Genomic DNA, 16933 nt, shown 5'->3' on the forward strand with positions numbered 1-16933 from the left:
CTTATCAGTGCTCTGTGTTACTTGACTAAAGCCAATTAAAAGTTGCTTGGAAATGAGCTGCTATCTCCTCATCTTCAGCAGAAACAGACATACTGATAACCCCGTAGCCACAGCTGGTGACTGACAAACTAAGTCAACTTATAAACCACTGACTTTTTCTTCCATTAGAAGGATCTTCTTCCCCTAATACACTTCTGCTGTGTGAATCCAGAATGCAAGGTTTTGTCTCTGTATCTGACCAAATCTTTGCTTTTTCTTACCACAGACTGACCATAACTCCATCAGTGTAGAACGATCTACCTAGAAAAGACATATGTCACAGCAAAGACGGTAAAAGAATATTTTATGAGCAATTGTGGTTATACAGTTAACAGATATGAATATGAAACTTTCGTATTAAACACATGGCAGGCTGAAAGAGTTTGTGTTGGATGCCTTGCAATAACAAATATGACACATCCATGTGTTTTTATATGGGAAAGGAAGGAATACACTCTCTCAGAAAAGCAAAAACGGAAGGAAGGAAGGAAGGAAGGAAGGAAGGAAGGAAGGAAGGAAGGAAGGAAGGAAGGAAGGAAGGAAGGAAGGAAGGAAGGAAGGAAGGAAGGAAGGAAGGAAGGAAGGAAGGAAGGAAGGAAGTGCTGAGAAAGGGAGGGGAAGGGAAGGGAAGGGAAGGGAAGGGAAGGGAAGGGAAGGGAAGGGAAGGGAAGGGAAGGGAAGGGAAGGGAAGGGAAGGGAAGGGAAGGGAAGGGAAGGGAAGGGAAGGGAAGGGAAGGGAAGGGAAGGGAAGGGAAGGGAAGGGAAGGGAAGGGAAGGGAAGGGAAGGGAAGGGAAGGGAAGGGAAGGGAAGGGAAGGGAAGGGAAGGGAAGGGAAGGGAAGGGAAGGGAAGGGAAGGGGAAAAGATATATTTGGTGTCTTTTCTGTGTGCCTTCACTGCCTGAAGAGCTATAATCACACTCAGAGCCAACTCCTCTTGCCAGGATGCTGCACAGTACGGCTGATGGAATTGCCCCTCTCCAGCTGACCCTGGTTACTGTTCCGGTATAAATGGTGGCAAAAATACCACAGCAACACTTAATGTGCCAGGGAAATTATATATAAATTAGGCTAAGAACCATGTTAAACAGTTGCCTTTCTTGCTGTTGGATAATTATTTCCAGTTCTGTGTGATGTCCAGGAGAAGGGAACTACGCGAGTTCAAAGTGTTGCTCACTAGGTGATACAAAGGTTAATTTGGTGGGGACAATATAAGGTCAACGCTGAACCTCAGTTTAAATTTTGTGTTTTTAGTTTTGCTTGCTAAACATTCTACCTTGCATTTTACAGAGAAAAGGACAGAGCCTCATAGAAGTCAACATATCTTTTTAAGGTTGCTGTTAACTTGCAGGGGGAAGAAGAGGCCAGATAACATTTGTTTGAAAACACATCAGTTTCAGTATTTGGATGTGATTTTGTATTCAACTAGAACAAAACAAAACAAAACATTATTTTATGAAAAGGTTCAACAGAATTTAAATGCAAATTTTATAAGAGCACAAAATGCTTTCTACCTCCTATATACAATGGTAGCAGTAAGCTAACATTGATTCATTTACGTGTATTCATAACATGTAATTTGCATTTTCCACCAAAAGTTCTATATTATATAAACACAACTCTCAAAAAGGGGCTTTTAAACTATTTATGTAAGATTCACAAAACATGCTTATGCACATGCACAGCTTAAGAACTAAAAATTCCTGCACACAAATTCCCAAATGACTAAAACAGTATTCTGTAAAGCTCTAAATGGCATTACATTTTAACTACATAGCATGTGAAAACACTCAGATAGGAATTCAGTTGGCCTCTTGCAAGGTTTAACAAGAAGAGACGCAATAGTGGTCAGTATAATACAGGTTCTGTATCTTTTAATGCAGATATATTCTGCAGAATTTAGAATTTCTGTAGTGGGCCACATCCAGCCATGATCAGGTCAAGATTCTTCAACAAAACTTTTAATAATCTACCTGAGTGTTATTATTTAGCAGAACTTGTCAGTGCAAGACAGCCTGCAGTGCTGCCAAACTCAGTTCCTACTCCAGTTCCAGGCTGTTTTCAGATTTGTACCATCCTTGGTTGGCATGCAGCTGTGCTGGAGAGGAAGGTGGGTTTTTCCATAAATCAACAGGAACAAAGGAAATAAAGCAGACGGCTTCGTCTTAATTACCCTACACAATATAATAATGATCTTTTTCATTTTCAAGGTGTGTAACAAATTCTTGGCTAAAACATTTGTGTGAAATAGAACTCCTCACAAAATAATGCACCACAGTAGCAATTTTAAGTCATAAAATTCCAAGGTCTTGCTGAAGTTTAAAAAAAAAATGTAGGGGCAAAGCGGTGTCAGTGGGCTGAAATTCCTTTGACAGATGTAAAGGTCTTGATGACAGTTATTTTCCAGGTCTGCAGCTCAGCAATCATGCCTCTGAACGGTTTCCCACGTGAAGTGTTTGAAGAAGCGGTCGACGTGTGACTGATCTCCAAGGCCCACCGCCTGGTCTTCTTTAAGGATGAGGCAGAGGCAGAAGGAAAGGTGATGCTGATAAGGGAATCTGAACCAAATGTTGTCACGTTCTAGAGATGATTAGATGCCCTTGCTGTAACTTATTACACAACCTGAGACTGGAAAGGGAAAACCTGGGATGAAATGTAGCCGCAAGGGGGGGAAGACGCTTTTTCAGCAAAGAGCAAAAGCCAAGAGAGAAACTGTTATTGATGCCTAAGATTGGGTTGGGTGTCAGAGCACTCTCTGTGCTGTGGGATGGATGGGATGCAGCAGTAAATCTCCCCCCTGACTCAGACCTACCATGATCTAAATTTATATCTGCACAAGCTGCTGATAATGTAAAAAAGCTTGGCTTTTATAGAGGACAGGACAATACATTTAAAAGGTAGGTATGGGTTGTTTCAGATTTTGCTTTTTCCTTGTGTACATTAACAAATGAAGCTTTGAAGCCAAATATATATAATAGAATGAATAGACTTAAATTTGAAATCCTTTCTAAACTTCATGTAATTTTTTCTATATTTGCTTAAAGCAAAATTATTGCTTCATGTATTTCAGATGTGCAATACACACCTTAAAGAAAGTGCAGCCTTGCTCCTAAATCTGCATTTTCTTTCAAAAAGTCAGTTACCTGTAGCCATATGCCTAATCTTGGGATTAGATACAGTTTCTATATGCTTTGACATCTATAATGGAATATTTAGCTTAACAGAAAAGACAAAGGAGTCTGGGATTTTGGAGGAGCTCTTTGGTCAAAACACTTTAGTTCACTTGAGAGTATTTTCACATCTGTAAAACACCCTTCTCAAAGCTATCAGAAAGAAAAAAATCTGCTGTTGTGGAAAATACTGATTTGTCACATTAAGCACAGGCTCCAGAGTGCAGTTTTTATATGACGTGTTGTGCACAATCATTGCTGCATGGCTTAATTTTCAGTACAGATGCACACGTTACATTAAGTTACATTTCTCAAGACTCTTCCATCTAGTCTCTCATTTTTCTCACTGATTTCAGGAAGGGCAGCATCAACCCTTACATCCACCTCCCTGCAGATCGTAGGAGAGGACAGAGCAGAACCTCTTGTTGTGTTACTTACTCTGTAGCTTTGAATAAATATGAGTCAATTCTGTTTTGGAAAAGGAGTGTCATTCTTAATATTAGTCATGGCTTACACAATAATTAAAGTGTCCGCAAGTTTTTCAAAAAATGTTTTATCAAGTGTGAAGACCCTGAAGCAAAGATTTCAGAATTTAATGTGTTATAATTGTGTTTATTGAAGTATGTATAGTTTATAAATGTGCATTGTTGTATCATTGTTCTATCATTGTTGTATCTATAGGGTACTGAAAGAACTGGCGGAGGAGCTGGCCGAGCCGCTTTCCATCATTTATCGGCAGTCCTGGCTATCGGGGGAGGTCCCAGTTGACTGGCGGCTAGCCAATGTGACGCCCATCTATAAGAAGGGCCGCAGGGCAGACCCGGGGAACTATAGGCCTGTCAGTTTGACCTCAGTGCCAGGAAAGCTCATGGAGCAGATTATCTTGAGGGTCATCACGCGGCACTTGCAGGGCAAGCAGGCGATCAGGCCCAGTCAGCATGGGTTTATGAAAGGCAGGTCCTGCTTGACGAAGCTGATCTCCTTCTATGACCAAGTGACGCGCTTGGTGGATGAGGGAAAGGCTGTGGATGTGGTTTACCTTGACCTCAGTAAGGCTTTTGACACAGTTCCCCACAACATTCTCCTCAAGAAACTGGCTGCTCGGGGCTTGGACTGGCGTACGCTTCGCTGGGTTAGAAACTGGCTGGATAGCCGGGCCCAGAGAGTTGTGGTGAATGGAGTCAAATCTGGTTGGAGGCTGGTCACTAGTGGTGTCCCCCAGGGCTCAGTGCTGGGGCCAGTCCTCTTTAATATCTTTATCGATGATCTGGATGAGGGGATCGAGTGCACCCTCAGTAAGTTTGCAGATGACACCAAGTTAGGTGCGTGTGTCGATCTGCTTGAGGGCAGGAAGGCTCTGCAGGAGGATCTGGATAGGCTGGAGCGATGGGCTGAGGTCAACTGCATGAAGTTCAACAAGGCCAAGTGCCGGGTCCTGCACCTGGGCTGCAACAACCCCAAGCAGAGCTACAGGCTGGGAGATGAGTGGCTGGAAAGCTGCCTGGCCAAGAAGGACCTGGGAGTATTGGTGGATAGTCGGCTGAATATGAGCCAGCAGTCTGCTCAGGTGGCCAAGAAGGCCAACAGCATCCTGGCCTGTATAAGAAGCAGTGTGGCCAGCAGGTCTAGGGAAGTGATTGTGCCCCTGTACTCGGCTCTGGTGAGGCCGCACCTCGCGTACTGTGTTCAGTTTTGGGCCCCTCGCTACAGGAAGGACATGGACGTGCTCGAGCGAGTCCAGAGAAGGGCGACCAAGCTGGTGAGGGGTCTGGAGAACAAGGCTTACGAGGAGCGGCTGAGGGAGCTGGGCTTGTTCAGCCTGGAGAAGAGGAGGCTCAGGGGCGACCTTATCGCTCTCTACAGTTACCTTAAAGGAGGCTGTAAAGAGGTGGGGGTTGGTCTGTTCTCCCACGTGCCTGGTGACAGGACGAGGGGGAATGGGCTAAAGTTGCGACAGGGGAGTTTTAGGTTGGATGTTAGGAAGTACTTCTTTACCGAAAGGGTTATTAAGCATTGGAACGGGCTGCCCAGGGAGGTGGTGGAGTCACCATCCCTGGAGGTCTTTAAAAGACGTTTAGATGTAGAGCTTAGGGATATGGTTTAGTGGAGTACTTAGTGTTAGGTCGGAGGTTGGACTCGATGATCTTGAGGTCTCTTCCAACCTAGAAATCTGTGATACTGTGATACTGTGATCTGTTGATACAGTGGCTCAGTGTGCAAGTGCAAGGGAAATTTGCACACAAAAAATGCAAGTTGTCCTAGTGCAAGGGAAAAGCTGTCAATCTTCTTCTTAACCAAGTACCACACTTCTCTCTAACCTCAGTGTCTACCACACACAGCCTAGATTTGTTCAGCTTCTGAATGCCCAAGGCCTAGAAACTGTTCTCCAGCTTAATATTTAATTGTTGAACTCCTGACTGGGGATGGTAGCTAAGATGCCATGCAGAATGACTGATCACTAATGCTAGCTGGTGGTGACACCCTAGCTGTCGAAGGGATCCTATCGAGCCTTTCAGAGTCTTAAAGGAGGATTTGGTTTAAACCTGATTTTATGTCAGATATCCACTGTGACCCTGGGCAAGTCACTCCACCTGCTTTAGTTCCTCGTGTTCAAGACAGGTCTGGTACTACACACATTTGCAAATATGCGGTGAGACATCTGGCTGCTGCTGAAGTTAGAGAGAAATCTGAGGAGCAGCCTCGGGCCAGGCAGACCTCACGGGTGACCCCAGCCCACCAGAGGCAGCCTTGGCATCTTTTTGCCCTTCTCTGAGGTGGCTGAATAGATAATTGAAAGTCTGGCTTTTTATCAGGCCTGTGATTGCCTGATAAATCCCAGAGTGGTTATAATGAACAGGAGAAGACCCATAGTCTGGGAAAAATCAAAGTGTGGGCTCTACCCGTTGCTTCATTTTTATAGCTGAAGAGGAACCTTGATGAGACTGAGGTTTTACCACAATGTATATTGTTGGTTTGGGTGTCCCAAGAATGCATGTCACGAGGCAGCCAGGTGGTTAACACTGCTTTGCAAACAGCTGAGGCAAGTGCTGTGTGGAGCTGAGATGATTGGGATCATCTGGAATTTGGGTCTGGAGCATGCCTGTGACAGAGAGGATCTATGGCTCAAAGTTTCCCAGCCCTCTGCCTCAGGATCATGACTCACTGTGTCAAGGAAGAGGTCGTAAGACAGAAAAGGGCAATAAACGGACAAAGAGGAAAAAAAAATCCAAATCCTTTCCCCTTGGTTTCTATCTCTGTCAGTATTTTATCTCAGGACTCTGAAACAAGTATCTTTTTTAAGTTCTTCCTCAAACCTGAGGAATTTTATAAACTATCCACATGTTATCTCTGTACCTTCTTTTGCTCTCATATTGCCTTCCTTTCAAGGGTTTGCCCTCACCTTGCTCCAGGCGTGTTTGTAGCACAGGCACTGAAGACGAAGACAGATGCCTTCAGCACCCCCTTATTTCACCCCTACACTGCCGTTCACCAGGTCCTCAACCCTGCACGACCCTGTCCCTTTGCTGGCAGCCTTGCGGGAGTCTGAGCAGCTCATCCCTGACTTTGAGGCCAAAAGAAGTCAGTGGCACAGTGAGGGAAACCTTAGGGCACTGCCTTTTATTTTATTTCTGTCCCACAAATAAGCAGAAAGCTTTGCAACACAGTGAGGCACCACAGATACTTAGTTTGTAAACTCCTGCCCCATGTTGGTACAGTGCCTGCCCGTCAGGAGGTCCAGCCCATAATAATAACCATACCAAAACCCATATGAATGTTGTAAAACATGTTTGCGTGCAGAATGAGTATACTGGGGTTGTAGAAAATGTTACACTGCTTCAAGAGATGAGTTGGACAGCATGTGTAGCTCCTTGTATCATGAGCAGAGAGGAGCTCCTGCCCAGACATCAGGAAGGTCTGCCTGAAGCCTGAGTTCAGCCAGCAGCAGCCAAGAAGGACACAGCAACATATGACAGCAGGACACTGCAAAAGCATGCTTTAAAAATACACACAACAAATACTTTTTTCCCTCTTCACTGCTGCCAGCTCTTCTTGGCATATTGTTTCATCCTGCGCTTTTAAATCAAGGCTTCGGCTTTTCTTTTGCAGGAAAGATGAGTTCAGCATTATTTTTTCCCAAACATGCTATCCAGCTGCCTTTTTGTTATCCTTACACAGTCTTATTTTCACAGTCACAGCATTTATACAATTATACAACACCCTGAGTTAGAAAGGACTCAAGAGGACCATCAACTCAAATTGGAGGTGATACCTTACTAAAGGAGGTATCACCCCCATTTTACAGGTGTGTATGTGAGGCACAGAGTACACTGAGACACAGTCATGCAAGGAGTTTTCTTCAGTTTCACCAGCTCTCTTCAATCTGCTGGAATGGTCTTCCTAAAAGGAATTAGGGATGTTAATCTTCAGAGGCAGTGGGCGTTGAGTTTGAGGGGAGAGGGAGGGAAAAGAAATAAGAGGAGAAGAGGAGAAGAAGGGAAATTGTGGCATAGACTGAACGCTGATTGCTTGTCAGCTTTGCTGAGTGTTAGCTTTTATTTAGAGGAAACTATTGAGGCTGTCAGCCCAGGCTGTCAGAAACTGAAGGAAAAACACAAATGCTTATATACAGGGGGACAAAAACAAACAAACAACAACAACAACAAAAAACACCTAACTCTCTAAATCACTGATGGAATCATCCCACTCTGCATCCTTTATTTTATACCATAAACTGATGCAACACTTATTTTCCCATGAATATCCCTTCAGCAGAGGCCATGGGCAGGGGAAGGGGGAACTTGCTCTCCTCTCTTTGCCTCCTGCAGCATTCCTCTCTTCCTTTCTTCCCCTCCCAGTTTGTGCAACAAGGTCCTGCTGTGTCCTTGCCTTGCTAAATAGTTAGACCCTGCTCTTCCCTTTTGGCTGCTGGTTCAGCCTTCACTTTTGGGGCACACGCTATGCTGCAGCCTGGTTATAAACAGCTAGTTGCAGACTTGTAGAGGAGAGTATTTTAGCTGCTGGGCATGCACGGTGAGACTGTCAGCAGCTCCTCCGACTGCTGCTGAAAGATGAATCTGAGCTGGTTGGCCCCGGTACATCAGATGCCAAGACTGCAGGGAGGAGCTGGGAGAGATGAAAGAAGATCAAAAAGTGGGAGGGAAGACTTGCTGTTTCTGTGGAAACCAGGACTTTAGTCAAACTCAGGTTTTTGCATCGCTGACCCCAAGGCGACCTGCTGACCTCTCCTCCCAGGCTGGCTCCAGCACAGCTGTTTCTCCTGAAGGAAAGGAGCCAGGCTCACCCCCTGCTCCCTGCCTGACAGCGTGTCCAGGCAGACTCCTTCCTGCCAGCGTAAAGACAATTAAAAGAGCATCACGGATTGGATTCAGGCCACCTAATACTGAAGAGGTCAATAGGATAGGTACCCCAGAAAGCCCCGGTGTGACAATGCCATCGCAACAAGTAAATAACTGCACATGTGCTGCTCTTTCAAGTTTGCTGACTGCATAGATAAGAATCTTTGGATGTTGCTTGTTTCCCACACACGTGTAAAAAAACTGTAAAGCAAAGATCTGAAGCAACCCATGAGGTTATGAAACCATATTCCAAAAGATGATCACTGATCATTTTCCTATTCAGAAGGACCCCAATTAAAAAAAAAAAAAAAAAAACAAGCTTTGACAGCATGTAGCATGAAGTTTAAACCAGCATGGAACAGCAAAGAAGCAGAAGCTTTATGGCTAGCTCATGGCAGGAGGAATTTATTTGAGAGGAAGAAACAATATTTAAAAATCAGTAGAGAAATAATCCAGTGCACAGCCAGGACAAAGCAAGTACAATTATGTCTGCTCATATTAGGAAGAAGCAGCGGTTCCATTGCTAAACTCCTTCCTCAGGCAAGAGATCAAAGCAAATTACACCCATAAGAAGAATTTCTACAATGCCTCACTAATTAAATCGCAGTTGGTTCGTATAATATTGAAATCAAAAAACATGTAAACAAACCTTGAGACAAGATTGAATATTTTCCATGCAGACATGAGCCTGAACAAACTCTATCTTGTGCTGTGCCTGAATTTTGGAGAAGTTTGAATCCAGAGATGGGTCCAATTTTTGTGTTCCAGATACATCTCCACTTAATATTAACAAAAGTCAAGTCCTCAGCAAAGAAAGCACAGAAGCTGGAAGTAACACTCAAAACACAACCAATGACAGATGGAAAAAATGTAAAACAAGTCCAACCTCCCTGATTTTTCAAAACTAAAAAGGACTGGTGTCCCATATATAGAAGCAAGTAAGTGTAAGACATTCAGCAAATTTTATGTTCCTGTAGGTAAGGACAGGAATGAGAATTACAATAACAAAACTAATAGCAATATTTTCTGATATGACTGAGGCTAGTGGCAATGCGGCTGCACAGAACAGCAGCATCCTTCTTTCACCCTCCTTTCTGAATGAATTCACCTCCCAAAAAGTGGATGAGTGCTGCAAGGTATGTGGTGCTGGGCTGGTCAGAAAGCAACAATAGAATAGCTAGTGCTTACCACAGCTTTTTACAGAAACACTGGTGAACGCCTGTGTGGCTGCTTGACTCTGAGGGAGCTGGATCACAAAAATGAGCCCTGAGTCTGTGACACCTACAAATCTCTTCTGTCTGACAGAGGCAGAGACTGTGGTTTGAATGGGTTATCCCTGCAGCTGCATGTGCTCACCCAAATCAGAAAATGATACCTAAAAACAGGCAGCTGGCTATAGCTTGGCTCTTTTCCATTGCAAATCTGCAGTGGGAACTTGCATCATCTCTGCTGTCCATTAACAGTTTCTTCTCATTGATTTAGGAATTGCCTGTAATGCCTCCATCCATCAAAGACACCTTTGGGAACACTGGGAGCGATTCCCCTCTTCTGTGTCAGAGATCTTACTTCTCTCAAATAATCTTCTGCTCTGTGTATGCCGGTGTTATTCTGGCTATGCCTGATGCAGTAAACACAGTGAGGCCAGGGAAGGGGCCTGAGTGCAGCCCCACATCTGCCTCTATCATCTGGCTGTCAGCAGGCTCCCGGGAGCAGCACCGGCGGCTGCCTCCCGGCCTGCTCCCGGGCATTGCTCAGGCACAGTTTGCAAGTGCCAAGAGCCATTTTGTCACACCAGAGATAGCCCCCTCACCTCCCAGCCCTCCCACTCCCCGTACCAGAGGACCATCCCACCTCATCCCATCTGCCCCATTCCCCCAGCTCCCTGCCCGCTAACCCAGTTCTGCACACACATGCACAGGCACACACACACACTGCGTATTACCACATCCCGCTGCTATTCCTGTTTTTCTCTTTGAATCATAACCCTGGAGCCCTGCATCTCTAGAGAGCCAAGTTCCTCTCAGAAAGGAGATTTACAAAATTAAATTTTCTTTCTCAAGAGCTCATCTGCTTAGTCCCCACCTGCATTCCTAATCCCGCTGGTGACATCAGGGGTAATGGGCAGACATTCGGATTTTGAGTAAAAGGCAGAAGTGATTGATCTCATATTCACTTTCCACATCCACTCCCATCTGCTCCCAAAAGAGAAAAATAAAGGAGACTTTTAGAAGAGACAATAAGCCAGAAAACTCGCACCCCGAGGAATATGATGGAATGGCAGTATTCCTGAAGTGAACACTTCTGAGCTTCCCGTAACGACAAACCATATCCACGGTTCAAGTACCCTTTGGAAGTATTAACTGTGAGCTGGAACAAGCAGCCAAATGTTCAGCGAGGATGTGGCCTCTTGCCAAGGGCAACGTGGGGGATTCACAAGGGCGATGCTTTCTCCTTCCCCAGGCAGAGCGCCAGGAGAGCACAGATCCCTCCCAGGGAGCCGGGGTGGCCGCAGAGCTGGCCGGGCTTCACAGGCAGCCCAAGAAAATACTCCTGTCCATTAGGTTTCCCCCAAAAAGACATTCCTTTCCCAGCTCACCTGTGCCAAGTGCTTCCCTCTCGGGGCAGCTCAAAACCCCGCTACCTACCACAGACATTTGCAGATGGCTCTTCTACAGACAGCCACTTCTAAGGGGCTTAACCTGTGCAGACTTCTGCTTTACTGCGAAAGGACATCACTCATAATTGCACTTTTGGAAAGTCCTTGCACACACGCACACATAAATTGCTACATATGGGGAGGGAGGGGACCAGCTGCAGCCCGAGGACAGGTATATTCAGCACCAGCTTAATGCATATCTCTACTGCATCCCTATGTTTTATGAATAAATCTTTGCAGAAAAATGTCTTGGGAGGAGAAGCCACAGGGCTGTTATAACTTTAACAGACCCCGAGTACTTATCTCAAGCTGAGAGAGTGATTTCATGGCAATAATTTGTTTAAAGTGTTGCTGATTGCTTCCTATTTCTTCCTAGCAAATGACTTTTACACCTTTCTACTGTTGCTTTTATATGAGCTGCTATGGTAATTAGTCAGCAGGAGGCTGTGTAAACATCGTACAGACCCTTTTATCTGACTACTAAGGGCCTTAGAAGACACTCCAGAGACCTGATAAAAATGTTTTCATTCGTTTTTCTCCTTCCTTGGAAAAAAAATATTGTTAGTATGTTGCTTTCAGAGTTTTCTCTGTTCTTACAGAGCACATTCAAGTGTACTTCCAACAGAGCCTGTCTGATCCCTGTAAATATCCTGTTTGGAGGGAACTTCGAGAAAGTACTAAATGAAATTACTGAGAGCTTCTGCATGCAAGGAACTGCCCCTTCTCTGCTAAACGAAGAATTTCAATGATAAAATTATTGCAAACCAAATTGAAATTTTCAGAAGAACCAGGGGTGATCACACAGTGATTAGGGCTATTCGGAGGGACCTATTTATTTCTGGTTCATCTTTTTATTCTCAAGATATGAGAACTATCTATTCCTCCTGTTAGGAACAGGTTGAGGCAACGATGTTTGGAGTACAACCAAAGCACTTTTGGTGTTTGACTGAGTCTCCAGCCCAAAGATTTGAGTTCAACCCATGAAAGTTTTCTGCTTTAGCCCAGCTTCAAAGTGTCTGCATTCTCCCTTCTTGTGTCTCTCAGAGATCAGAGCCCTCTCAGATCACCCGTGAAGCCAAACATCATCACACATCATCTCTGTCAGATTAACCAGAGCACATACTGTGGAGTCTATGCTGGTTTTGTGCTTTTTTACCAGTCCTATTCTGGCTCTAAGAGGACTTAAAATAGCAGAACCATCACAAACTTTGAGCAGCACAGGAAGATAATACAAGCTCTGGCATAAATCCTGCTGGTACAAAGTCGGGTTGTCAGTGTATTTTAGCACATTTAGGCTGATGATATGAGTTTGTTCTCGAGCAGTGTTTTGTGTCATGTGAACACAGTGGGGCTTTTGGTTTGGTTTTGTGTGTGGTTTGTTTTTGTTTTCGTTTTTTATGGAGGACTGTTAACTCTACTTGGTCAAATCATGTCGTTATTCAATGAAGAAAGACACTCTGAGAGCAGAAACAACAGAATAATAATTAAACCTTACAGAGTGATTAACTCAGTGATTAACTATTGTAGCTAGGTTTGTGATGCAGGTTCCATTTTAATCCTTGATTTTCAGGGGTTTGAGGAACTTGGTAGTTTAGCTATAACTTAAATAAAAAGAATGGTTAAACTTTTACATATTCACCAGCAGATTATCTTCCTTTCCAAGATTTAATGCAATATAGTCTAGTATAAGTAGCATGACATTTAATTCCCCAGTATTCTGAATGAACAAGACATTTCAACTATCTTATGGATGAAAGCACCAAAATGCAAGAAGGGAATTTGTAAGACTTCTACCTGTAGGCAAAATGGGGAAAACATTCTTCAGTGATGCTATCATAGATTCTTTATCATAATTTTCCATTTTGTGTATAATTTGTATAATTATCCCATTTCATGATCTCTGAATTCATATTTACTTTGGGACAAGGTGAATTTGAAAGTAAGCAAATCAGTTTACTTCTGAAAGATGCCGTGTCCAATAACCCTGTCCCAGGGGTAAAAGCAGATATACAATGTCGTGATACATCCAATTGTTTTCTTCTACTTTGATATGTTCACACAAAGTTTTCTGAGTTGAGGGTCGTGTTAGTCTTCTGGAACTTTTACTGCCATGCCAGCCCATCTGCTGCTTACCCACCCCTACTGAAACACCATTACTGATGCACAATGACAACCCTTTATAGGAAACCACCATGATATATTATGGGCATTTGGCTATGTTTTCTTTTTTTTTTTTTTTTTCCCTCCAATATTTAAAATGTGTTATCAGTATTAGCAGAGAAAAGGACTCCAGTAGGTACTGAATCAAACTCATACTCAATAAAGGCAATAAAGGATGTTAGGAGTACCTCGAATCACAGAGAGTTCTCTCCTCGTTTCCACTTGCACTTCTGGGCAGTGACGTAGCACCCTGGGTTTAAGAGCAGAGCAGGTACTCATCAATAAACTCTGCTGCATCTGTTGAAAGAAGTGCTGTGTGCAGCATGATGTCAAACAGAGTGAGCATGAGCTTGTTAAGAAGTTATGAAAGGAGCTTCCTTGTTCCTTGGGCTGAAAGCCCGTTTCTGGCTCCAGGTGGTAAAAACATTAAAGAAGAATGGTTGTGAATTATTCTCACTGCTTATTTTACACAAGCACAAACTGGTCTGGTACAAGAACTGTCTGTCAAGTAAGTGAAATGAGATAAGCAGGACTAACACAGCATTATGCACTTATCATAACAGTTCGCTCCTGTAACTTTATCTAGATGGCTACATAAATTGCTCTTAAGTACTCCAAGTGTTGTTATGTGCATTTTCTTTACAAACAGGCTTGGTAACATTGTTCTTCCCAGCCTTTGCACACCCACATACATGCTCCTTCAGACCTTAGAAAGAGACAACTGTAACTGTAGGAAACAAAATCTGAAAAGATAATTCACAATAGCACTATCTAGCTGTAGTAGAAGTCTTCTGAGATCTATTTGCTTTATGTGCCTACAAAATAAGGTACGGATACATGAAAATGCAATGCAATACCGCCCTCTGCTAAAGGAACATTCATTTGCCCAACATAATCTGCGTAGTGGAAAATCCTGATTCAAGTCCCAGCATTTGTGTGAGTACTGCTTAGACCAAACAAAGAGGAAAATGTTGTACAGTATCTGATGTTCATCTGCAAGCCAACACAGAGCTAACAAACTCATCACCGTTCCTTAACATTATCAAACTGAATCCTAAAGCCTCACTTGGTGTGAGTGGTGGCACAATTCCACCACAAAAGCTTGTTTCAGATAATAAAACTGTCAGTGTCTAGTCAAAGCTACTCCCCAAATGCAATCCCCTTTGAAATATTTTAAATAATTAAGACTATTTCTGATTTGTTTAAGTGGAAAATTTCTCATATTCCCAGCTAGCTTTAGCAATTTAACTGTCATTTAGATGGGGTTTACCATTCCTAGAAAGAGACCTGACCTTATCCACAGAAGGTGCCCCTCAGCCTCCCCTTCCTATCAAGGGGCCTTAGAGAGAAGAAGATCCTCATGAGGATTTGCCTGCACACAGACGTGGAGCCCTGCTAGAGCCCTACAGGATGCTGAAGACACAGAGGGAGGTTGGCAGGTGGGTCCAGCAGCCAGGTGGCTCTCTGGACCAGCAGGAGGAGCACCCTGGATGGAGCTGGATCCCCATTCCCACAAAGGTGGTCATGGCTCATGGGACCTCCCACCCCTGCACCTACCCTGCCTCAGCTGCTGTCCACCTTGCTGAAGCATGGCCTAAACCAGTGCTGGTTTCAGCCAAGGTTAACAGAGATGGCTGGGAGCAGCTGAAGAGAAGGCATTTCATCTGTTCTGCCATCCTCACTTCCAGCCTAAGAGTGGCCACAGGGAATTCTCATGGGACTTGGGTTCCTAAATCATCACCATGAAACTTTACCCCAAATCTGAAGCATCCTGTATAGCCACTCAGTGCAATGTCAAGAAACTTCATTTTCTTTATTATTGGTTCCTTGCTAAAACAAACATTTCAACAAATTTGTCTCTAGAAGCATTTGAATTTATTATCCTAGTAATGTTTGTTCCTAAAATGACCTGTTGCAAGAAACACTTAATATTCCACATTCCTTTTGTATCTGGTAACATATAAACTTAACGTCTATAATTCTATTATTTAAAGCAACTGCAAATCATTATATTTTCTTTCTCACTTTCATTTGTCCAGTACTGAGGAGATAGCAATGGCTGTAACCCATGATTTGAAAAAATATGTTGTGAAGTGTAGAAGGCAACCAGTAGAGCTTGCTCCGTGCATCCTTCTAGTCCATTCTCCTCTTCCATCTGAAAATAAGAAGCTGTTCTTTTGTTGATAGATTATTTTGTTAGGTCTGCTCACTTGATGCCGTGATTGCATATAGTCTATCTGCAAACATTTTCCACTGAAACTTCAGGGACTATCTGGTCTCTAAATCAGCCATTCCAAGAGATACTTGTCTTATTTTCCATTTCTACAGCAGAGATACAAACCTTAAAATATAAAAGGCAATAATAAAGAATTTTCTTGTTTCCTGTTATATTCAATGTGAGAAATTCCCCAATCTAAAAGCAGCTTCTTTTATATCACTTTCTACTAGGATCAAATTATTTACTAACTCCAATGTTAGGCATCATTTTCAGTTTAATAACAGAAACTTACCTTGCCATATTTCTATGTTTACTCACATTCTCTTGTCCCAGTTTTCTCAGGGATGTAAAAGCATCATCTCAATCTTCAACTATTAGTATCTGAAGTCATCACGTGCTTTTAAACTGGACCACAGGCAAATGAAAGGTACCTGTTGCACAGAATGACCAAGTTAGTGGCATTTCTTGTGATAATGATATTTCATTTTGCTTTCGGAAGAGAAAATACATCGGTGTTCAATCTATATATCAATTAAAATGACAGCACAATCCTTACCTGTATGTAAATGAAGAAACTCCCTAATTTTATATTCAGTGTTGTTCCTCTACAACTTGGCCGTATGTCTGGCAGCAGACAACATAATACCTATTGTTCTTAAACGTCTTCAAAATATGAATGAAATCCAGTAGAAAATTAGAAACCAGGCTGACTTCACCCATCATTGGTGGTTTCATGTAACCAAACAGTCAAAAGTATGAATCCCAGTCCTGGAAGAAAATACCGATTACAAGTACACTATCTTGAGGCAATTCCACCCCTAGTAAAATACAAAGCTGCCCTGATTGCAATGATTGGGAAGGTCACAGTGAGTGAAATTACAGAGAACAGGTGAAGAAACTGACTCTTAAGGAGATGAGGTGAAAATAAAGAAACAAAGAGCAAGTGAAGATTTCTCTGCTACAAGTAGAAATTATGCAGGTGTCTTACTTGGCTATTTCATTGGAAAGAAGAGGCAGAGGGTGAGCTAGGAGAGTTCAAAATTGTATGTTAACAGTCAGTGAGCTTTTGCCTAGACTGTAGAGAGTTGGCACACAATGAGCTTCATGTTACTGCTCCAGTCGGCTCAGATCAGCTCTTGGGCTGCTCTAAATTATATCAGAAGCTGTAGCCTGTAGTCTTAAGGAATGCTAAGTTTATGCAAAGCCTCCTAACCCCATGTTTACTCTTGACTTCATCAGCAATTCAGCTCTGTCTATATAAGCTTTTTTGTCTGCAGCTACAGTGCCTCTGACATGTTCAAGCAGGAGATGACAGCCATCAGAGAAGCTTGTACC

At 43.2% G+C, this 16933-nt stretch overlaps 1 long non-coding RNA gene across 1 annotated transcript in view; it reads right to left on the minus strand.

Moving 5' to 3' along the window:
- Window positions 1-755: 755 nt before the first annotated feature.
- Window positions 756-16933, minus strand: part of LOC310897253 — a 38544-nt gene continuing 22366 nt past the window's right edge. Inside the window, exons 2-4 of the long non-coding RNA XR_014582164.1 lie at window positions 15891-16029; window positions 13569-13677; window positions 756-2665 (exon numbers count right to left, since the gene is read on the minus strand). This is a non-coding gene — a long non-coding RNA (uncharacterized lncRNA). The remainder of the gene's footprint in view (window positions 2666-13568; window positions 13678-15890; window positions 16030-16933) is intronic.

The sequence above is a fragment of the Anser anser genome (genome assembly GCF_964211835.1).
Source record: "Anser anser genome assembly, chromosome: 3".
Lineage (NCBI taxonomy): Eukaryota > Metazoa > Chordata > Aves > Anseriformes > Anatidae > Anser > Anser anser.